Below are 25144 nucleotides of genomic sequence, written 5' to 3' on the forward strand. Positions count from 1 at the left end.
TCTACTTCACACAGAAGCTCCATTCTTCACCATCCCAGACCAACCACAGTCGCTGGTATGCTCTCGTTTTTGGGTTTGACGGGGTACAGCCGTACACACATTCCTGACTACACTGCCAGGACTGAACCACTGAGGGAAATAGTCAGACATGCAGGCTCAAGAAACCTTCATGCTCCTCTTATCTGGTCACCTGAGGCCTCTGCTGCATTTGGCCAGTTGAAAACAGACTTGGCTGTGGCTGCAGCTCTCACTGCACCTGACTATGGCAAGACTTTCCATTTGGATGTTTCTGAAAAGGAAGGATTCACGTCATCCGTTCTTTTCCAGAAACATGAGGGGGAGAGAAGAGTCCTGATGTACCACTCCTCAAAATTGGATCACATTGAAATGGGGCAAACCACATGCTCAAGATACGTTGCAGCTGTTGCTAAAGCCATTGAAAAAACTGCTCACCTCGTAATGTGCCACAAAATGGAGATCCACACCCACCATGGTGTTGCAGCGTACTTGATGGCGAAGGAATTCACCTTCAGTGCAGAGAGAAAAAACAAAATTCAGAACAAATGTACACAGTCACACATCACGTTTGTCAACACAGACAAGAACATGGCTGATGCCCTTAATGCGGAAGAAGGAATGACCCACGTCTGCGCAGAAAGAGCTGCTCAAGAATTTAAACTCAGACCAGACCTGGAAAATGAACCCATATTGACTGCAGACCTATGGCTGTACACTGACGGGTGTTGTTACAGAGGAGAAGAAGGCAACATAGCAGCATACGCAGTAGTACAACAGACTGTGGATGGAGCTCACACCACCCTGGAATCAGGTATAATACCTCAGCCCGCATCAGCCCAATTGGCAGAGATAATTGGACTCACCCAAGCATTAACACTGGCCAAAGGGAAAAAGGTCAACATATACACTGACTCAGCGTATGCTCATGGAGCAGTACACATCGATGGACCACAATGGGTCAGACGAAACTTTACCACTACTGGAAATCTACCAATCAAGCACAAGACCCAGATGGAGCGTCTGATTGCTGCTGTATCACTTCCTGAAAAAGTGGCCATAATGAAATGCAAGGGCCATCAGATATTGAACTCCAAGATCAGCAAGGGAAATGATGCTGCAGACCAGGCAGCTAAGAAAGCAGGAGGATACACTCCCAGACAAATGGTTCTCCAAATCAGTCCACCTAGGACTGAATTGACTAACCAACACATCAAAGAACTACAACAAGCAGCCGGACCATATGAACACTCAGTGTGGGGACAGAGGGGAGCGACGAAAGGTCCTGATGAACTGTGGCGATGCCATGATGGCAGACTAGTGGCCCCTGCAAACCTCTGTCCTGAACTAATCAGAGAAGCACATTGGCTAACACACGAAGGGAAACTGAAGACTCTACAGAGAGTCTCCTACGTATGGTGGCATCCATACATGAAAGAAATGACAGATTTGTTCTGTGACAGTTGTGCCATCTGTGGAAGTCACAATCCAAAGAAACCTTACCAAACACCAATGGGTCACTATCCGGTACCCAATGCCTGTTTCCAAGACATCAGCATAGATTTTACAGACATGGGAGCGGATCAGGTGAAGGGAGGAAAGAGATATTTGCTAGTAATGGTAGACAGATTCTCTAAGTGGGTAGAGGCCATTCCTACAGCAAAGGAGGATGCGAAGTCAGTCATTAAGTGGCTACAAACGGAACTTATACCTAGGTATGGGGCTCCTCGACAAATCAGGTCCGACAATGGGTCCCACTTCTCAAATCAGCACCTAAGACAGGTGGAGGAGAGGTTTGGCATTACACACAAGTTTGGCTCAGTGTATAAGCCGCAGTCGCAGGGCCTTGTGGAACGCTGTAATCAAAATCTGAAAGCTAAGATAGCTAAAGTGTGTGCAGGGACCAAATTGACCTGGGTGGAAGCCCTGAGGTCCTCACCAGGTGCAGGGACACATCTTTCACCCCATGAAATAATGACAGGTAGAGTAATGCCAGGGCCACCAAGAGAGGGAGGTCATATGCCCCCTCTTGATGTGCACCAAATAGGGATGTCTGACTATGTGAAGAAATTGACGGAATTGTCTGCAGCTCTCTCCAAACAGATACACCGTGTCGCAGAGAGGGAGCTGACTGACGTCCCGGAACAACCAAGGGTAAAAGTTGGGGACTGGGTAAGGATCAAGGTCCACAAGAGAAAGTGGGCTGATCCCAGGTGGACTGGACCGTACGAAGTGAAGGAGGTTACTTCACACTCAGTCCAGGTCAAAGGTAAATCAGGCGCACCTTGGCACCACCTGACACATTGTACACCAGCCCCAACCCCTGCCAGAACTCTGGCTGAAGTAAGAAGTGATTTACTCACATCCAATTCGAATTCAAATTCTGACATCCCTCCCGTCTGATCATGGGATCAGGGAGGAGACTCCCATCCTCAGATGATAGGGACACTAGAGTAGCACCATGGGCTAGAAGGGCTAGGAGACCATGGGAAAGACTGGGTTGTTCTGGCCCATTGTTTGTCCTAATTATAGTCAATGTTGTTTTGACATTGGGAGTAATGATATGGGCAGCCCAGCGTATAATCACTGACCAGGAACAGACTACCCAGCTAAACATCACCAATGCTTCAATATTCTCGGATACGCATGTTCTGTCTAAACGTCAAGTTCAGAATAATGACTTTGAGTGTACTGCAGAATTGATTAGGTCAGCTACTCTGTGTATCCCGCCTAACGCTACTACCACTGTTATACTTACCTGGGGTGTTATTGGAAGCCCAGGTGGCGGTTATGGTACTCATGCAATCAGTTGGTCTAGATCAGTGTGGTACATGACAGAGGGGGGGTATAATAAATGGACGTGGAAGAATTTAGTGGCAGAGACTGGTCCTGACTGGTCTAGCTGGACAGTGCATCAGATGGCACTCCTGTGGCGGAGCAGGTTGACGTTAACTAAAGTTACAACTGGTTTGAAATTGGTAATCAAACACAGGGAAGGTGGTATCGGCTGTACCCCCTTCTTATTGGCACCATGGGAAGAGCAGAGAGTCTATTGGCATCTTAAGATTTGTTTTACTAACATAACCACCCCTCAAGCCGTTCTTTCTAAGCGACAGGTGGTATCCACTTCGGATCCTAGATTGGGGCCTATTATCATCTCGTCCGGATTGAATCCGCCTACAGTAGATGATTCCATCCTTATGACGTCTGGAGTCTCAGGTTTCTCCAATAATTGGTTACTACTGACTGAAGAAGCTGGAAAGGCGGCCCGTACTGACTGTGTGGTATGTATGGGAGCTAGGCCTCTCCTTCGCATTGTGCCTGCAGCCTTACCTGACAATTGTGTTTTCCCTGTTATGAGATTTAATAACCCACCCCAGAACTGTTCTTCCTGGGACAAGGTTTATCCACTAGTCAAGGGCAGACAGGCACCGATTTTCTCCTCAGATGTTGCTGAAGGGAATTTCACATGTGTGAACATGACCCGAGGACCTCCAGATTTAGGTACTGTCCCACCCCACTGGTGTAATGCTACTTACTTTCCTAATTCTCCCCTTACAGTTGTCACCAGAGCAGATGTCTGGTGGTGGTGCGGTGGTAAGCGGCTGTTTGGGCGTTTCCCTAAAAATTCTACTGGTCTTTGTGCTCTTGTCTCTCTGCTTCTTCCCATTTCAGTATACCCAATAGGTGTGACTGAGTTGGTGGCCCAAATTGAAAAGGATGCCTTCCCGTCCAAGAAAAAGAGGATGGCTGGATCTGATGGTGGTGACCCTACGTATATAGACGCCATAGGAGTTCCCAGAGGGGTCCCGGATGAGTATAAACTTGCTAACCAGATTTCTGCTGGGATTGAATCTTCTATTTGCTGGTGGTGTACCATCAACAAAAATGTAGATCGAATTAACTATATCCATTTTAATGTTCAGAAATTGGGCAACTGGACACAGCAAGGTTTTGAAGCCGTCCATGGTCAACTGGCTGCAACCAGCCTTATGGCCTTCCAGAATCGTATCGCAGTTGACATGCTCCTAGCTGAGAAAGGAGGTGTCTGTTCTATGTTTGGGGAACAATGCTGTACTTTTATCCCTAATAACACTGCTAGTGATGGAAGCTTGACCGTAGCCCTAGAAGGTTTGAGGACTCTTAATGGTAAAATGAAATCTCATTCTGGGATTGATACCTCAATGTGGGACTCCTGGATGAGTGCCTTTGGTAAATATAAAACCCTGGTCTCCTCCATTTTGGTCTCCATTTCGGTGTTCGCGGCCATTTTGGTTCTCTGTGGATGCTGTTGCATTCCATGTATCCGTTCCCTTACCACTAGGGTTATCTCTAGAGCTATTGACCCTTCCCCCCTTTCCCAGATGTTTCCTCTGCTTGCTAATGACCTGCCCGAATTTGAGGATGAGGTTGAGAGTGCCTACTAGGTTTTGTTTTTCTTTTCATGAAATGCTATGACTGCTGAAATAAGGGATAATGAGTGACACCCTGGTGGGTGTCAAAAAGGGGGGCTTAAATTTCACATCATTTTCTTTTGTTCTGTTTTTCAATGAGCTGTTGTTCTCTTTTGACATGAGGGTTGCAAGTTCCTAGGTGGCTGGTAGCCAATCTAGTACATAGTGGGATCGAATGGAGAACATGAAGGTATTTTAAACTTTGTAATTGTTAGCCTAGTTTATGTCACATCTCTTAGGAGATGTGAAGAGAGGGAATCACAAAACTTTTCCTTCTGGGAAAAGTTTTCTTTTTGTGTCTGGATCTAGTTAGGTTGTGTCACGTCTCTGGGGAGACGTGAAGAGAGGGATTTGTAAGGAAGTTCTATTTCTTATGCAGGTGACCAGCATACTGCTATTACATTGCTATAACTGAGACAACGTATTTTCACAGTAAAACATGTTAGGTCCCATACAGGATAGCTCCCACACCCACACACACAGCACACACACATTACACACACTAACTGCCGAGGACACACAGATAAGACATACACCCACACATTGGGAGGAAGAGACAGCCTTGACTTGCAGAAACCAGCGCACACACCTAATCTCCTTTTTTAGCTGAACATTGTGTGACAAGGAACGGCACGACAAGACTCAGAGGGATGACGGACGGCCCAACAGGGCCAATCCAAGAAGACTACACCTCAGCCTGAACCAACCCGAAGACCCGATCTTCTAGAATCAACCTACTTTCTGTTCTGTATATGAGACATGTGCAAACTGTTAGCGGGGCTTCTTTTCTGCTGGTTCCTTAAGAACCGAATGAAATGGGCCCGTATACGTTGTACCAGATATCTTTACTCATAATTAAACTGTCACTTGTCATACAATAGACCACCTTGTCTGAATCGATCCTTGACCGGCTCACCCTCCTACATATCCCATTATCAACAGATGCTTGTTCTAGGTCCCAAGAAACAAAGAGATCTTCTGTTGAATCTGACAATTAATCTTAATGGCTGTACAGTCGTCTCAAATAAAACTGTGAAGGCCCTCGGCGTTACTCTGGACCCTGATCTCTCTTTTGAAGAACATATCAAGACTGTTTCAAGGACAGCTTTTTTCCATCTACGTAACATTGCAAAAATCTAACTTTCTGTCCAAAAATGATGCAGAAAAATGTATCCATGCTTTTGTCACTTCTAGGTTAGACTACTGCAATGCTCTTACTTTCCGGCTACCCGGATAAAGCACTAAATAAACTTCAGTTAGTGCTAAATACGGCTGCTAGAATCCTGACTAGAACCCCAAAAATATATCATATTACTCCAGTGCTAGCCTCCCTACACTGGCTTCCTGTCAAGGCAAGGGCTGATTTCAAGGTTTTACTGCTAACCTACAAAGCATTACATGGGCTTGCTCGTACCTATCTCTCTGATTTGGTCCTGCCGTACATACCTACATGTACGCTACGGTCACAAGACGCAGGCCTCCTAATTGCTTCTTCCACATCTTTTGGTCCCTGTCTGTTTTGCTCTCAGTGAAGTGCTACTATCCCCTTGGACTACAGGTTATTGCCGTCATAAGGTGTGCGTCTGTCTGTTGGCCGGACACTTTCTACCGTTTAGGACCTTTGTGGGTAAAGGTAAAGATGGGGTATAGCAGCAGAAGTTCCTCTGAAGTCCAGTATCTGCTGGAAGGGAACCTGGTGGTACGAGAGGATGAGTGTGGGCCTGTTGTGCTTCCCCCTATCCCTCCCTCTTCTCTCTCACTGTCTGAGGGACTCTTAAGGTTCCTGTGCGGATGGCTTGGTTCGTGCCCTCCCGAAGCTGGCTGTGGTGATTTAAGCAACGCTGTGTTTATGTGTGTATTTGTTTGTGGCCTCCGGCCCACTTCACTGTCCCTCTGTCCAGTACGTACCGTTGTAGCAGGCCCAGTGTAGTGGCGTGTAGCCCTGGTTGTCTGTGATGACGGGGAGGGTCCACACTGACTGGGCCCCTTTACCTTCCCGAACCAGGAAGCTGGCGCTGTGCTGCACTCCTCGTGACCCGTCACCGCCTAGGAGGAAGGGAAGGGAAAGGAGGGGAGGCAAGAATGGATTTCAATAATTTATAATCAATTAAATAATAAGGAATCATAATAGGTATATTTGGGCATAATTTATATTCCATGCTAGATCCCACACCAAAGCCATCCCTAGTAGTTCAATGGCCCCATCCCTAGATCAGAACAAGCCTCCCCCTCTCTTTCTGTGTGTGAGCGCGTACAGCCAACTCTCCTCGCAACCCTTCTGTGTAGAGCTGTTCTGTGCCATTTGTCTTTGGCTTCTACGCTGGCTCCCTTGTTGAAACAGTGAGTACACACAGTCTGTGTGTCCGCTCAGCACCGACAGCGTCAGAGGGGTTCTGATACACAAGACAACAGGTCATATTACAAACTGGTAATAACCAGGCTGAGTCCCAAATGGCAACCTATTCCCTATATGGTACACTACTCTTGACCTGAGCCCATAGGACTTTGGTTTAAAGTACTGTACCAAGTAGGGTATAGGTTGCCATTTGGGATGCAGCCCCAGTTTCAAAATCTCTTTATTTCAGGAATTGTATCCAAAACCCAAGTGACTATTCCCGTCTTGAATGTCCACTGCACTCTGGAGGTCAGCATTTCCAATCAGCAAACGCAAACACTCCGAATGACCGTTGGTTGCCAGAGGAAGATAAACAGAGAGGATAAAATAATGTGAGATGATTGACCATTGGTAACTAGAGGAGGATAAACAGAGAGGATATAAGAATGTGAGATGATTGACCGTTGGTAGCTAGAGTAGGATAAACAGAGAGGATATGAGCAGATTGCTGGACGACTATAACCTTCACATGAACAGACAGATTTCTAGAACAGTGGTGTTGGTAGATGACATCCTCATGATGTTAACACAGCAGATAATAAAGAATTTTGGGGCTGAGGCCATCGAAGCCTGTCACCTGCTAGCTGTACCTGGCTCTGGATAGAAGTCTCCCCTGTGCACTGATCTAGGATCAGCTTACCCTCCCTAGATCCTCAATCATTAGTGGAGAACATGACAAAAAATGACCTTAGATCAGTGTCTCGTGGGCATTTTCACACGATACCATGTAACATCCCTAGAGTGGACATTGTCGTCCTAGCAACATGACCAAACAAATGGCCATCTTGGTCAGGAAAACATTTTAATTACAGAAGCTCTATGTTTATTTTATTTTTATTTATTTATTTTTCTTCTTGGGCCTCTATAACTATATCTATTGTTTTTATTTTTGTTGTTGTTGTGTGATTTGGATTAATCCCCTCTACCACACGGAAACCCACTAATCTACTGACGGAACGCAAGAGTTGGCTAATAACAGACCTCCATCTTATGCTAGCTTGCTCCTATGCTAGCTTGCTACCGATTTAGCTGTCTAAATTGCCGTGACCCCCAACCAACCTCTCCACTCACTGGACCCTTTTGATCACTCGACTGAGCATGCCTCTCCTTAATGTCAATATGCCTTGTCCATTGCTGTTCTGGTTAGTGTTTATTGGCTTATTTCACTGTAGAGCCTCTAGTCCTGCTCATTATACCTTATCCAACCTATTAGTTCCACCACCCACACATGCAATGACATCTCCTGGTTTCAATGATGTTTCTAGAGACAATATCTCTCTCTTCATCACTCAATACCTAGGTTTACCTCCACTGTATTCACATCCTACCTTACCTTTGTCTGTACATTATACCTTGATGCTATTTTATCGCCCCCAGGAACCTCCTTTTACTCTCTGTTCCAGACGTTCTAAACGACCAATTCTTATTGCTTTTAGCCGCACCCTTATTCTACTCCTACTCTGTTCCTCTGGCGATGTAGAGGTGAATCCAGGCCCTGCAGTGCCTAGCTCCACTCCTATCCCCCAGGCGCTCTCTTTTGACGACTTCTGTAACCGTAATAGCCTTGGTTTCATGCATGTTAACATTAGAAGCCTCCTCCCTAAGTTTGTTCTATTCACTGCTTTAGCACACTCTGCCAACCCGGATGTTCTAGCTGTGTCTGAATCCTGGCTTAGGAAGACCACCAAAAATTCAGACATTTTAATTCCAAACTACAACATTTTCAGACAAGATAGAACTGCCAAAGGGGGCGGTGTTGCAATCTACTGCAAAGATAGCCTGCAGAGTTCTGTCCTACTATCCAGGTCTGTACCCAAACAATTTGAACTTCTACTGTTAAAAATCCACCTCTCTAAAAACAAGTCTCTCACCGTTGCCGCCTGCTATAGACCACCCTCTGCCCCCAGCTGTGCTCTGGACACCATATGTGAACTGATTGCCCCCCATCTATCTTCAGAGCTTGTGCTGCTAGGCGACCTAAACTGGAACATGCTTAACACCCCAGCCATCCTACAATCTAAACTTGATGCCCTCAACCTCACACAAATTATCAATGAACCTACCAGGTACCTCCCCAAAGCCTTAAACACGGACACCCTCATAGATATCATCCTAACCAACTTGCCCTCTAAATACACCTCTGCTGTTTTCAACCAAGATCTCAGCGATCACTGCCTCATTGCCTGCATCCGTAACGGGTCAGCGGTCAAACGACCTCCACTCATCACTGTAAAACGCTCCCTGAAACACTTCAGCGAGCAGGCCTTTCTAATCGACCTGGACGGGGTATCCTGGAAGGATATTGAACAGAACAGAAATACAGTGCTAGACCTCTAAAGTAGACCAGAGTCTTTCAATCGGGAGCCCAACAACAGTGATATTTGAACAGATTGGAGATGACTATCCATAACAATAAAATCCTTCATACAGTGAGGTTAGGTTACCATGCTTGTCCTGCCCCACAGCTGTAGACACAGCCTTCTCCAGGTCCTCAGACACTAGCTGGCGATCCATTACAGGATGTCTGTCACCTCACTGAGCCCCTATTGCAGGTTAGGGGTCACATCCACTTGAATGTCCTTCATATGACGAACCTCCTACAGAGCAAATGAGGAAAACATGATATATTAGGATTTATGTTAGTAGCAATAGAATATGGGAATTTTATCTCAACGCTACCTACAGCTAACATATTTATTTATGTATGTGATCTATGTAAATAAATAAATATATCACAGCTGTAAAACTGTGAAGGACTATAGGTGGAGGCCTACCCATTTCCCAGGAGCATTGTAAAACGTGGATTTGGGTACAGTGTTTATTTCCCCCTAATATCTTTGAAGATTACACCTAAAATAATTAGGAATACTTCTTTCTACTGCTGATCTGAGACCATTAGGGTTAATCATTACAGATATAAATGCAATATATGGAGTAGAAAAGATTGCCTGCCCACCAACTTGATAAGAATCAACATATGTTCTACATGGTCTATTTCTATCTGAACGTAACAACTCAATCAAGCTTGTTAATTGATCGTTAAGCCATGTTTGTCATATATAAGCCTCATACAGGCCATGGGAAGACATTACCTGTTGATAACACAGACTACTTTCATCATCATGGGAGGTGTGAGAGAATTGCTGCTCGTTGTGATGACTGTGGGGGTTGTCAAAGGTTGGTTCACTAATGTTTAAGGGATTTGTTTGGTAAATATGCTTAACTTTATAAATTGGGTATTAATATTTGACTGTCTGTATCTTCCGCGTTGGTCATCTTTTATTCTTCACTGCTATTAATATATGTAGCTATTTTGTGTGAACTCAACTTCTGTCAACACTTTCTCCTCAGTTTCTTGTTACCCTGTTGGAAAGTCCCAGAAGCAAGATCAAGTCTCTCTGCAGAGGAGACTTGGAGGTAAGTGTTTCTTTCCGCAACCCTTCTAGCTATGTTCTTTGTCACTGTCTATGGTGCTGCTGTGTTTGACACTCATTCAACAGCATAGAGTAACTCAGTCTAAATAATGTTGTCAAACCTTAACCTACATTTTTCAGAGCTGTCATCAAATGACGTCTCCATTGTGCATGCCCTGGCCTTGCTCCGATCCATAGGGTCTGACGCTAAACATGCCAGAGACGATAAGGCCTGAAACATACTTTTAGAACTGCATGGCGTGCATGTTGGTCAACATAAATGGCAATTTGGCCTAGACCGTGTAGAACAGACAGGTATTCTACAGCAACACATCTGTCCCTTTTAGTTTTTTCTCGAGAGTATTTGGAGACTAATGATGTAGAATCCCACGCCTCTCCAAATCATGGTAGCACTCCTGCAAATGATGACCTGTAATCTGAGGCGCATGTCGTCTGACTATGAGTACTCTACTGATGCTGCAACTGGGTCGTCTGATGACGTTGCTGCTGAAGCTACATGTTAGTACAATTGTAAACCTACATCTTATCAACATACTTTGTCCATCATTCTGACATAATAAAACACTAGTGGTGGACCATACAGCTGAGCTGTGAGGCTAACACACAGCCCATTCACTCACTGGGATAAGGACATTCAGAATGTAAATGTGGTCAACTCATTACCCATGTAAGCAGCCCAGTGGATTGCTTGGCGGTCCTTGTCAAAAGCATTAATGTTGGCTTCTCTGGAGAGAAGCCGCCTCACCATCTAACAGGAAAAGGAGAGAGAAACAAAACACAGGCTGAGGAAAACTAAAGCGAAATCTGGCGTCGACGCCGCTCTTGAACAAATTCAAGCCTACAACTAGAGCTGTGACGGTCATGGGACTTCCGGTGTCGGTGATTGGCGTGCTGTATGTACACAGTCATCGACATAACTGACAGCCGACGGGCGTAACATTAGCGTGTTTACGCTTAGCTTACTGGCCCCTAAGCAAGACCGTTAAGGGGAAGCAATTTTTTTTTTTAAAGCATTCCATGAATCACATTTACGGACTTATGTAAGATAGCTGACTATTACTAATTTGAGTAGTCATCATTTAGACTAACTCTCACTATTCAATGCAGCGTGTGGTGGAGTTAGGCTATGTCAGATGTTTCTCTTTTTTGGGGGGGGGGCTTTTTTTAAATTATCATGCAATTCTACTATACTGTATGACTACAGAGATTAGCAGAATATTTCTCAAGTGGCACTGACCCAGGGATAGACAGTGAATATGCACTTTTTTTTTTTTTGTTGCAATGAGAGCCGACTTTTCCACCTCACTCCTCCGACCTACTGGAACAATGAAAAAGGTCCGCGGTGAAGGGCAGAGGCTAACCACCCACCCCCAGCCTGTAGGCTATAGATACTATAGTTACCCCCCAGTCCCCACATTTCACCTCACCCTCTCCCCAATGAACTGACCTTCATAGATTCTCTCCTATCAGCACATACAGTCGGAAGTTTACACCTTAGCCAAATACATTTAAACTCAGTTTCACAATTCCTGACATTTAATCCTAATAAAAATTCCTTGACGTAGGTCAGTTAGGATCACTTTATTTTAAGAATAAAACAGAAAAATAGTTTTTTCTTTCACCACATTCCCAGCAGGTCAAAAGTTTACATACTCTTAATTAGTATTTTGGGTAGCCTTCCACAAGCTTCCCACAATAAGTAGAGTGAATTTTGGCCCATTCCTTCCTGACAGAGCTGCTGTAACTGAGTCAGACCTCCTTGCTTGCAAATGCTTTTTCAGTTCTGCCCACATTTTCTATGGGATTGAGGTCAGGGCTTTGTGATGGCCACTCCAATACCTTGACTTTGTTGTCCTTAAGCCATTTTGCCACAACTTTGTTAGTATGCTTGGGGGTCATTGTCCATTTGGAAGACCCATTTGCGACCAAGCTTTAACTTCCTGACTTTTGATGTTGCTTCAATACATCCACATAATTTTCCTTTCTCATGATGCCATCTATTTATGAAGTGCACCAGTCCCTCCTGCAGCAAAGCACCCCACAACATGATGCTGCCACCCCCGTGCTTCACGGTTGGGATGGTGTTCTTTAGCTTGCAAGCCTCCCCCTTTTTCCTCCAAACATAACGATGGTCATTATGGCCAAAAACAGTTCTGTTTTTGTTTCATCAAACCAGAGGACATTTCTCAAAAGTACAATCTTTGTCCCCATGTGCAGTTGCAAACCGTAGTCTGGCTTTTTATGGCGGTTTTGGAGCAGTGGCTTCTTCCTTGCTGAGCGGCCTTTCAGGTTATGTCTATATAGAACTCGTTTTACTGTGGATATAGATACTTTTGTACCTGTTCCCTCCACCTTCACAAGGTACTTTGCTGATTTTCTGGGATTGATTTGCACTTTTCGCACCAAGTATGTTCATCTCTAAGAGACAGAATGCGTCTCCTTTCTGAGCGGTATGACGGCTGCATGGTCCCATGGTGTTTATACTTGCGTACTATTGTTTGTACAGATGAACGTGGTAACTTCAGGCATTTGGAAATTGCTCCCAAGGATGAACCAGACTTGTGGAGGTCTACATTTTTTTCCGCCTGAGATCTTGGCTGATTTCTTTTGATTTTCCCACTGAGTTTGAAGGTAGGTCTTGAAATACATCCACAGGTACACCTCTAATTGACTCAAATTATGTAAATTAGCCTGTCAGAAGCTTCTAAAGCCATGACATCATTTTCTGGAATTTTCCAAGCTGTTTAAAGGCACAGTCAACTTAGTGAATGTAACCTTCTGACCCACTGGAATTGTAATACAGTGAAATAATCTGTAAACAATTGTTGGAAAAATTACTTGTCATGCACAAAGTAAATGTCCTAAATGACTTGCCAAAACTATAGTTAACAATAAATTTGTGGAATGGTTGCACAATGAGTTTTAATGACTCCAACCTATGTAAACTTCTGATTTCAACTGTATAGCAGATCTGCTGATTGTGGCGCATCAAAATATAATTGGAGAAGAGATGTATACAGTTTAATAGATGGACTAAGTCAGCAAAACAATAATAAATAGTTACCACTGCTGCTATGGGTAAAGTATATCTCCATCAAAATAAAGTTAATTAAGTGTTTTTTGTTGGTTTTGACAGTTTATTTTCATGGCAGTCTTCATCCAAAACAGTCACAGCCCTACATACAACCAATGTAGGTAATCGGATGCATCGTGAACTCAACCTTGGGATAGGACAGGTATAAAGTGTAATCTACAGTGTGTAATCATGTCCCTGCTAATTGCTAACCTCTTGGTGTCCGCTGCATGGTGCAGCGTCGTGAACATGTCGGACCGGGCGCACATTGCTGAGGGACCAGCGCCTCGGCACAGCGGACCGCCTTATTGGCCGCAGCGATGTGGAGCGGCGTTTGCCAGTTCTTGTCCCTGGCGTTCACATCGGCAGAGTGTTTCAACAGCACCTGGACTGCCTCCTACAGGAGCACAGTTCAAATCATGTTCAACTTTGTTTAAAGTGCCTTTAAAAATCACAACACACTTAACAGTAAAACGCATATGCACAGGTGTGTATCAGTACACGTACCTCACTGCAGGAAGCCACGGCCCGGTGCAGAGTATTGAGACACTTGTCTTTGGCATTTACTCTGACTCCTGGGACACAAAGACGGGGGGACACAGACTCTGGGGTTGACAAGGCAACATCTTAAATGGCTGGAGTACAGAAAAAATGTGTCAAACAACCTAATACCTTTTATAGTGCACTACTTCTGACCAGGGCACATAGGGATTTCCTTAGGGTTCAGGTCAAAAGTAGTGCACTATATAGGGAGCTATTTAGAAAGCAACCAAAACCTCTTGTAGAGAGCTATTCTGGGAATTGGACTTTCATTACACAGCAACACTGAAGAAAATGTCATGTCACAGAGTAGTAGAAGGAGCTCCGCCAAAAGAGACGCGGTGCAACCCAAAATCATGAGGACATTTGGGAGGAACCGGTGCGACTCCCTCACAATTAATATCTTCATGCTTCACTAATCAAGTTAAAATCGGGACGTTTCAGCTGTCAATGACCTTCATTAGAATGATTTTTATTTTTTAAATACATCGGGTGCACATAAGATCTTAATGGTAAGTATGAGGGAAACGGTCACATGCAAACACAACAAGCACCAAAACAGAAGTCAAAGTCCGATGGACATGAGTCAGAGCGTAATCCTTCTCTTCAATGATAACCGTACCTGATAGTATGAGTAGCTCTAGAATTTCTTCATCTCCTAGATCAGTGGTTCTTAACCTTGTTGGAGGTACTGAACCCCACCAGTTTCATATGCGCATTCACCGAACCCTTCTTAAATTGGAAAAATAAAATATGATTTTTTCAAATTCAAAACATAGGTATATATTTTACTGGTGCACAAAATGAACCGTGCATCAACATCACTGTGTTCAAAGAACAAAATCATCAAAACAACATGATTTTCACACAAAAACATAATAATGAATATTTACTGCAAATCAGTGTGACTTCTGCTGTTGCCTTTCAGGGACCAGTTCAGAAATGCGCGGCTTCACCTTGGCAAGTGCCACTCATGTCATTTTCGTAACAAAGTCTGTTCCTTTTCTTCGCTTTTATGTCCAGCATCCTCAAAGGATTGCTCGCAAAGATATGTTGTAACAAACGGTATGAAAATCTCCAGAGCTTTCTTAGCAATAACAGGGTACGTTACCATTTGTTGACACCAAAATGTTGAAAGCGTTGTTGTTCTGAAGAGTTGCTGTTGAACCTGGCTCTGCTGAATTTCAATGATTTCATCGAGGTATTCATCATTGACATCTGTTGTCTCAACACTAAACATGAACGGCTGTCTCACCCATGCTGGATATGACTCTCTTGTAGGGAAGTATCCGTCGAGACTTTGCAAGCTCATCTGTGTGGCAATTGCTTGCTTCAGTTCCGCAGGTACAGAAATGTCTCCGATTCCAGATACATCTTCGATCTTACTTACACAGTCGTCCAGCAGGGGAAAGTTTGCGAAGTTATCATTCTCTGTTTGTCGTTTCCATAACGGTAGCTTTTTTTGAAAAGCCTTCAGGTTTTCCTCCGCTTCGATGATGTTGACTCCACCGCCCTGCATCTTTTGATTGAGATGATTGAGAGCTGCGAAGATATCAGCCATGTACGCTAAAATGAGAATGAACTCAGAATTTTTGTAGCAATCTGCATGACAATGTTGGTGCTCTTGCAAAAACAGGGCTAATTCCACACGCACAGCGAAAACACGATTCAGCACCTGTCCCCGGGACACCACCGAACGTTAGAATGGTACAGAAGTACCTCGAATTCAGAGCCCATTTCTTTACACAGCTCACTGAAGATGCGGTGCCTCAGAGCACTAGTTGGCACATAGTTCACACATTCCACTACAATATTTAATACTTCTGCCAGTTTTGGAGGCAAGGTTTTTGTTGCCAACGCATGCCTGTGCAGAATACAATGTGTAACAATGATGTGTGGTGCATCGGCTTTCACTAGCGCAACAAAACCAGACTTTCTTCCCAGCAATACTGGAGCTCCGAACAAAACAACAGAAACAAACTGAACAAACTGCAGAAACCATATCCCACGAAAGATTGTTGTCTTTGAAGAAGTCATCCACAAGTTTCTTCACATCGGCTGCCTTAGTTGTTGTTGTAAGAGGCTTACAAAATAAAAAATCTTCCTTTATCACGTCGTCTTTCACATAGTGCCCAAATACAGCAAGCTGGCTTAGATTGGAAACGTCTGTGGTCTCGTCGAGTTGAAGGCTGAATTTTGCCGGGCTTGAAATCAGATCTGCAACTACCTGAGCCAAGATGTCTTTGCTCATGTCTTCTATTCTGTCGCTGATGGTGTCATTTGAAAGATGAATTTGGGATAACTTAACTTCAGCCTCTTTTCCCAGCATGATATTCGCCATCTTCAACACAGCTGGTTTTATGAGTGTTTCACCAATGGTGTGTGGTTTGCCCTGCTTTGTGATCAGGTAAGCAACTTCGTACGATGCTGTGAGGATCAGTTTGTTGATGGGTACAAGGCCGAGAACAGGCAGAGTAGCCTTTTCATCGAATCTGGCTCTCTTCACCTTGAATTCAGCGAGCGTTGTGTTCTTGTATTTTCCATCTCCATGCAGCTTAAGGAAGTGTTCTTAGTTTTGCCGGTGCTAGACTAGAATTACTCAACTTGGCATTGCAAATCATGCAGTTAGGACGCTGACTCCCATCACATTCCGTTATGCATGTGAATCCATATTGTACTTATTCGTCCGACCACTTTCTGATTTTGCTCGACATAGTAAGTATGAAGGGATTAAAATATTAAGAAAGAAATCACAAGACATACCATCACGACAGTCACAAGTCGACTACTGGGCGCACCAAATTCCCTGCAGCACAGATAGGCCAAGCGATGTAGCGTGATCACCTGCAGCCAATGATGGCCAAGCGGGGCGTGTCATCACGAATCATATGAGTCGGATGTGTGTCTTGACCTCCGCCGAACCCCTGAGACTGACTCACCGAACCCCTGGGGTTCGACCGAACCCCTGGGGTTCGATCGAACCCAGGTTAAGAACCACTGTCCTAGATAGGCAGCGGCATGCAACGTTGACCGCTTCTCATTGTCCTGTAGGGAAGAGCCAAGAAGCGTTATAGCTGTTTCATATTCAGCTAGTATTGATACAGGGAAACATTTGATTTTAATCGTACTCATTTATACATTGTCATGGCTTGCATACTTCAGATGACCGCTGGATATTTATGGCTCCAACTAGGCTACACACTGTAACTAGCCTACACACTAAAGTTATTCAATTGTTTCCTTTGAAAGGGTGCAGATGGACTCCGCTTGGAACCAGCTATTTAGAATCCACTGTCATCTTCGTGATGTTAATGCTTTATACTGTTGAGTTTTTCTTTACAATAACTAAAAACAACCTGCTTCCCTTAACCAGGGATGCAACAGATTGGCGATGAGGTATCGGAGTTTTTGTCCGAAGGGGAACAGAGCGAGAAAGAAAGTGCTACCTCCATCGAGACAGTCTGTAGAAAAGCTAGCACGGAAGAGGTCGCTGGGCGAGGCCGAAAATTTCCACTTCGAGGAATGTTTTGAAGCTAACGTTAATGGGCTCAAGTACGAGGATATGTCTAAAACATTTTTTTCTGACGATTGTTGGCAGAAAGACTTACAATGTGTTAATGGACTGTAGCGACCCGCACAGACAGCTGTGTGTTATGTGTTAGGCTAGTAGGGGGTTGTGTTGTACTTACCCAGTGTTCGCGGGGTCCGACATGCCAATCCACCTGCTATCTGCCAATCACAGTAATGCCTGGAATGTTCTGATTCCGGGCCTCCTGGCGGTTGGCGGAGTGGCGTGGAGGGGGGTTGGGCAGGGGGATGGGCATTGGAAGTTAAGTCCAGGTTTAGGCTTTCTTCACTCTCTTACGTCTGGCTTTCACAAGAGAAGGTCACGGTCGGCTTGTGGGTTATCTTTAATTTATTTGGTGTGGGCTACGGCCAAACAGTAGTCTGCGTAAAGTTGGGTTAATACACCGTCAATTCGTAAACTCAAGCCTCTGTCTGGACAATTGTTCCTTTATGATCTAGTCAGGTCATTACAGGACTTCAATGCGCCACAGAAACCAAGTGAAACAACGTTGACAGTTGGTTGCGCTGTTGAAAGGTCACTACATACCGATGACAAATTGTATTGCTGAAAGATGTAAGTATCATGCAAGGAGTCAACTCGAGGGAGAGTCGATTATTGAGTATTTCGCTAGTTTAAGAAAATTCAGTCTGTCAGTACGTGATATTTGTGTGTGGCGTTAAAAGACCGCTGAGAGACCGTTTACTGAATGTAGCTCACACAAGATTTAACATTAGCACTGGCTGTGGATATGGGATTTTCTTTTGAAGTAACAAGGAAAAGCACACTGCAGTCTTCACAAAAATACTTTCAAAGCAAATGCAGTTGAGAAGAAAAGCGTTGCCAAGAAAACGGAGGCAACCTGTAAACCATGTTACCGTTGTGTGGGAAAAGGGCACAAGCCAGATGAGTGGCGCTACGTGGATTTTGAGCTTCTGGAGTGCAAGAAGAAAGGACACGTAGCCATGACTTGCCGCTCGCGTCATGTGGGAAACAATTAAACGAGGCAAAAGACGAGTGGAGCAACGATGATCAGGGCAACGCACACCAGCGAGAGAGAGGACAAGAACGTCATTTCAACACAGGAGCATTGCATCGCACTCAAGTGCCAGAGTTTGGAGCATTACATCTCAAATGAGAGTGAGAACTCTGATAAAGGGACCTCAGCCGTTTTCACCACTGACTATGAGTTGGGTAACGTAAAAGGAACTGAACTGTTTGCAGTAGACGTAAAGACTTTGTATGTAAGGATAGATGATGTGAGACTCAACATGAAAGTTGATACAGGTGCAGCAGTTTGATATCAGAGAGGTTGTACAACCGCAAGTTCAAAAGGGTAAAATTGAGCCCTGCAAACTGGGTGTTAAAAACATACAGTAATTAGTTCTAAGTGGGAAAATCTCAGTCAAGGTCAAGTGTAATGGGAGTACAACTTTTTGAAACTTGATGGTGGTAGAAGGAAATGGTCCTGCCCTGCTGGGTAGAGACTGGATCAGTCAGTTGAAGCTAGACTGGTCACATGTACACAGTAACAGCTGTAGAGACAGTAGATGGTTTGTGTGAAAAATATTTGTGTTTCAGCCAGAGCTAGGGATGCTAAAAGGTATCACAGCCAAGCTACATGTAACTAATAGGGCTGCACATAAGTTCTGCAGTCCTTGCCCAGTACGTATGCACTTAGAGAAGCGGTTGAAAAACAGCTAGTTACGTTGGAGTCAGAAGGGGTCCTTCCTCCAACTACAGTCAATGGGCTGCTCCAATTGTGTGTATCCTGAAAACAGACAGTACTGTAAGAATATGTGGAGATTACAAGGTAACTATCAATCCGTGGCTGGAAGTAGATCAGTATCCCTTACCAAAAACACAGGACTTGTTCAAAAAGCTGACCGGGGGTGAGACGTTAACAAAGCTGGATTTGTCACAGGCATACGAGCAAGTACAGTTAGAGGAGCGGTCTAAGCACTATCTCACCATGAATACACATAAGGGGTTGTTTTAAGGTCAACAGGCTTCCTTATGGTGTTGCCTGTGCGTCATATTTTTCAGAAAATGATGGTTCAGATCCTACAAGGTATAGAAGATGATATGCGTGATATATTGATGATATGCGTGACACATGCGAAATCTTGAAGAAGTCCCAAAAAGACAGTCTGCAATCTGAAAGTTAAAAGAGATGTTCTTTCTTCCAGAACAGCATAGCCTATTTAGGTCATGTGATAGATGCAGAGGGGATACACCCCATGAAACAGAAAACTGAAGCTATTGAGAAGGCTCCCATTCCTAGAAACACCACTGAGTTCAGGTCTTACCTTTCCTTCCTTAACTATTATGGCAAATTCATTCCAAATCTAACTACCATAGTTAAGCCTATAGTTAAGGACATTCGAATGGATATCACACACCTTTTGAAATGCTCCACTGCAGAAAGATGTCAAATGGGAATGGTCCCAGAAAAGCCTATGTGCCTTGGCTTCCTGAAAAGCACATCTACTTAGTAGCCAGGTGTTAGTTCACAACAACCCAGAGCTAACGCTCATATTAGCCTGTGGTGCTTCACTGGTAGGTGTGGGGATGCAACAACCCTGACTATGAGAGGGCGTTTACGGGACTGGGACTCCTGGGGAGCAGGGGCCAGTGTGGTTGTCAGGGCCTCCTTGGGTGGGGAAGTGGATGGAACCTCACACTCGGCATCTGTGATAAGAGTATTTCATAATCAGAAAATGAATGTGTGTATCTGTCTGTCCGCCTGTATCTGTAGTCACCGTTTTAACAAGCTGGCCATAGGGTGATACATCAATATGACATTATCGATGCTTATCACTTACCCTGTGAAATACGAGTCTCTCTGAGACGTTTGGTAGGCAGAGTATCCTGTTCATGGTGGCTCTTTGGTTCCCCCTTTGTCTTGAACAGCTGTTGACAAAACACATCAGGACAACTGAGCCTGTGTAAAATAACTGTCGTGCACCCAAAAAGACAGGCTACGTAAGGCACTACTTTTGACAAGGGTCCAGCTCTGGTCAAAAGTAGTGCACTATATAGGGAATAGGATGCAATTTGGGACACAGACATTGACTCTATCCCATGTATATTAGGATTGTATTACAGCGGTCTCACTCAACCTCCTAAAAACAACAGCATTGTTCTAATGCAGAGACAATAGGGGTTTAGTGAATCTGTAGGGTACATTTCAGCCCTGCCTTACAGAGGTAATCTAAAGACACTGAGCCCTCTACCTTAATCCTGATCTTTGGAATCTTGACAATTTTGGGTAGGAAATGCCACTTCCTGTTCTTCTTAGTCTCTTCCCCCCTGGCAGAGGGAAGGTGGGCCATGCCGTCAGCCTTTACATCAGCTGGGCTAAGGCCACTGGCAGGGAATTCCTCAGTAGCATTAAGGTCAGCCACAACACCACGAATGACGTCACTTGCGGCATTGCTGGTGTCTAAGTAAGAAGAGCAAGCTGGTGTGACCGAGCTGGGTACAATAACTGGGAGAAGAGAACGCAACCACGGAAGTCAGTCACTGCATCCCAAAAGCCATTCTCTTCCATTTATAGTGCACTACTTTTGAACAGGGCCCATAGGGTCAAAAGTAGTGCACTAAACATGGAAGGTGCCATTTTGGACACAACCAGTGAAGTTTACATCATAAAACGCAATGTAATGAGCATCATGTTACAATGAAGTCCTATGCAGATGAAGAGGTACTTTCACTTACCATCCTCCATTGCAGACTTGGACAGATCAGTCAGGCTGTCCATCACCATGTCTGTCATCAACTTGATGACCTGATCCAAAACCCTGTCAGCTGTGGGTGGCATAGGCCTAACCAAACACTGCCCCAGGAGTCTGCTAACAGAAGTCTGGGCAAAGCTGTAAACGAGCTCTGTCCTTTGACAGCTTCCTCAGTGCTGGCTTTGGCAGCGCTGGTTGAGAGAGGCTTCTGTGGCCAGTCGTGGATTGAAGCTGGCGGCTTATGGTTATCTCCTGAATGAGACCATGGACCTTTGCGATCAGGTTGCCAGACGCATCTTGAAGGGCTTCAATTGACAGGAGTCTATCCAGATGTTCTTCTGCTGAAGTCATCTCTGGGTCGTCTGTCTTCAATGTGTCCATTATAGTTTTCACTATGAGACTGGTGTCAGATATGTTTATTTCTTGTTGACTCACAAGCGCTGACTGTGAACCTGTCTTGTCCATTGCGTTAGAGGTATGGCATTCTGTCCTTGTGATCTCATTGGCAGCACTCATGTCAGGCAACAGGTCAAGGCTCTCCAGTAGAGAGTCTAACATGTTAGTGGCTATCAAACACTCCTCACTTGCATTCTGCCCAACAGATGAACTCTCAGTTGGCCAATCCTTTGCAGTTTTGCTAAAGCCTTCTTGGCTGACTGCCACTGTTCTGTCTTGTAGAGCCACAAGAGGTTCACAACTTGCACTCAATCCACTACCATGGAGAGGAGAGGTTCTCTTCAAACTGGTGTCGCTCACAACCGACATACTCCTGGGGGGCAGAGTGACATCCTCACTGCATGTGTCAATTACATGGTGGTCTGTGGAGGAGCCACTCGAAGACACAAGGGCTTTAGACCTTTTAGTCAAACTGACTTTTGAAAATGGCTTCTCACTTCTCACAGATGGAGGGCGGCTCCTGTCCTTAACAAGAGCAGTGTCAGGGGACTTTGAGCATCTGAGTGTCTCCACGGGGGTGGAGTCCAGCACATCTTTGGCTATGGTGACTGACACGGTCTATGCTTTACTCTGTGGTACATGGTTTGAGCAGCATCCAATAAGTTGTCAAAGACAACTCTGGGACTGCAGCTTTTTCTCTCCTAGTGGGAAGGCGTCTGCGTCCTCTATGTTCTGGGATAGACTTTCAAGGTCTTGCATGATCATATTCACCATATCTTCAGTTGTAGAAACCACATGGTGTGAGAAGGTGCTGCTAGGCATGCGCTGTGGCAAAGAACAGTTGGCTTCGCTAGCAGCTCTGATAATGGCCTCACGCACAATCTGTTTGGCCGTAGCTTGGAACTCAGCACTGTGAAAGCTCTGGATGGAAATGTTCGAGGTTCTGCTGGCTGCACTACGAGATCGCGTGAGCTTGGCAATCTCGGCTGAGGCTCTCCAATTTCGAAATTGAGTCCATCTTCTGGTTGAAGTCTCCACCCTCCGCACCGAGAATACCTTTTTGATGACCCCTTTAGTGCAGGTGTCGAGGGTGAGCTGGTGGGCTGAGGACATTTTAAGAGGTATTACTGTCCGTCTTCTGTACAGGAGATACCTCCACAGTGGTCTCAGTTACAAGTAGTCCAATGTCATAGAGCTCGATTTGGATAATTTTTCCCTCAGAAGGTGAGGGGTGAAAAGCTTCCTCAGTTTGTCCAGGGTTTTGGTATAAATCTTCTGGGAACCTGAACTCACTTCCACCCAGAACATTTTGCGACCGGATTTCGTACGCATGGAGGCCTTATTGTCCTGAGATACCTTATGCAGGTCGGAAATAATTCCACCAAATAGATCAGAAGATGCCTCCTCAATATTCTCAGCGGAAACACAGATAGACAGAACTTCCGACAGTTTCCCACAAGTGTCGGTTTTATCCAGCACGCTAGTATATGTCACAGCTGCATCCTGAATGACCTGAGTGATGCATTGCTCAGCTTTGACGATATACCCCTCCACTGGTTGACCATGGAGGATGTCAACTTTATCAACAGGGAGCACATTCTGAATACTCACATTCTCCTCTGATGGGGGTGGGCTGTTGAAGATAATGCTCTCAGTGACCATGTTAGAGGAGGCGAGAGATGAGTCGAGAAGCAGAGACCTGTAATGTTGAGGTGGAGATCTCTGGGTGCTTTATCATAGCAGCCTCCTCCAAAATGGCCAACGGGCCCTGGGGGATGTCAGAGATATCCATGTCCTCAAAGGTCTCTACCAGAGACGATAGTAGGTCTCTGGCTGACAGGTCGGTTGGTCTCTGGTTCTCAAGCTCCATTTTGATTGATTGGCATAAAGTTGCAACAGCAGCGCCACAACACAACTGCTTCAAGGTGGAGTCAGAAATAGATGACAGATCTGTCATGGACATGGTGGAGAGTTGACTCTCAGAGACAAAGGGTCTGAGTTTGACAGACACCTGTCTGACCAAGTCCCCAGCAAGAGCTCTCATATCTATTGCTCCACTAGCTGAGTTGTAGGAGCAGGCACTCTGGCCTTGACGGGCTCCTGCTATCCAAAAATCCTGTTATCCCAAAAACCTCAAGTACAAGATCCACAACTCTGTTGTCGGACAGAAATTTACTTGGATGAGACTTTTGGCCGTGCGCAATATGCTCTGTGGCATGGGAATACATCTTAGCAGACACCATGCTTAGCATTTCTTGGGCAAACTGCTGACTTGCTGAGATACTACCAGACAGCGGACCTAGAGTTCCCTGACAAACTTTGCATTAGCTCAGCCAATCTGGAGTTGAGAAGGTTCATTACCAACTCTACAATACCCATCATAAACCTGGTGTCCGTTGGTATTTTGACAGGTCTGTATTTCTCCCGTCTACTCCAACTGGATGACAGTACGATGTCACTCTGCGACTGGCCTCTCTGGACCATGTTGAAGACAGAATCCTCAGAGATTCCAAACACAGAACTCAGTGGTGCCGAGTGGGGTCTGTGTCTCATCTCTCTATCACCACCCTCAGGTGAGGAGACATATCTCTCTTCGTCATCACTCAGCAAAGAGGTCATGGACCTGCAGAATGCACAACAGAAATGAAATAGTACATGGTAACAAAATAAAAAACATGATCCAAGAATTTGGGACACACACTCAACCTTGTTATTGTTATTCAAAGGAAGCATTGTGAACCATCTCAAATGACACTCACGACCAAATATGAACATTTAGAGTAAACCTTTTAGAGTGGTTGTGTAGTATTTCTCACTAAGTGGATCTGGAATGGATATTTGTACTAATAACAAGGGACATGGGAATAATGTTTTTAGAAAGACCTACAGGAGGGGATAGGGGTAGGTACCCGTGAGAGGAGGGGATAGGGGTAGGTACCTGTAGGAGGGGATGAGGGGTGGGTAGGTACCTGTGAGAGGGGGGATAGGAGTTGGTACCTATGAGAGGAGGGGATAGGAGTTGGTACCTATGAGAGGAGGGGATAGGGGTAGGTACCTGTGAGAGGAGGGGATAGGGATAAGTACCTGTGAGAGGAGGGGATAGGGGTAGGTACCTGTGAGAGGAGGGGATAGGGATAAGTACCTGTGAGAGGAAGGGATAGGGGTAGGTACCTATGAGAGGAGGGGATAGGGGTAGGGACCTGTGAGAGGAGGGGATAGGGGTAGGTACCTATGAGAGGAGGGGATAGGGGTAGGTACCTGTGAGAGGAGGGGATAGGGATAAGTACCTGTGAGAGGAGGGGATAGGGGTAGGTACCTGTGAGAGGAGGGGATAGGGGTAGGTACCTGTGAGAGGAGGGGATAGGGGTAGGTACCTGTGAGAGGAGGGGATAGGGGTAAGTACCTGTGAGAGGAGGGGATAGGGGTAGGTACCTGTGAGAGGAGGGGATAGGGGTAGGTACCTGTGAGAGGAGGGGATAGGGGAAAGGCGTGGGAGTTTGTGTGCTGCAAGTAGTTCTTGAACTGGTGCGTCTAC

The 25144-nt window shown here is 45.2% G+C and overlaps 1 long non-coding RNA gene and 1 pseudogene across 1 annotated transcript; one reads left to right on the forward strand and one right to left on the reverse strand.

Annotated features, from left to right (window-relative positions):
- Positions 1 to 1391: 1391 nt before the first annotated feature.
- LOC110512404 (uncharacterized) lies at positions 1392 to 5349 on the forward strand. Its single transcript, XR_002471880.3, has 2 exons — positions 1392 to 1909; positions 1958 to 5349. It is a non-coding gene; the product is annotated as an uncharacterized LOC110512404 (long non-coding RNA).
- A 15981-nt stretch (positions 5350 to 21330) lies between these two features.
- LOC149984830 (uncharacterized) lies at positions 21331 to 23852 on the reverse strand (annotated as a pseudogene).
- Between the last annotated feature and the right edge of the window lie 1292 nt (positions 23853 to 25144).

Source organism: Oncorhynchus mykiss, chromosome 2, assembly GCF_057628025.1.
Source record: "Oncorhynchus mykiss isolate SJ-2025 chromosome 2, ASM5762802v1, whole genome shotgun sequence".
Classification (NCBI taxonomy): Eukaryota; Metazoa; Chordata; class Actinopteri; order Salmoniformes; family Salmonidae; genus Oncorhynchus; species Oncorhynchus mykiss.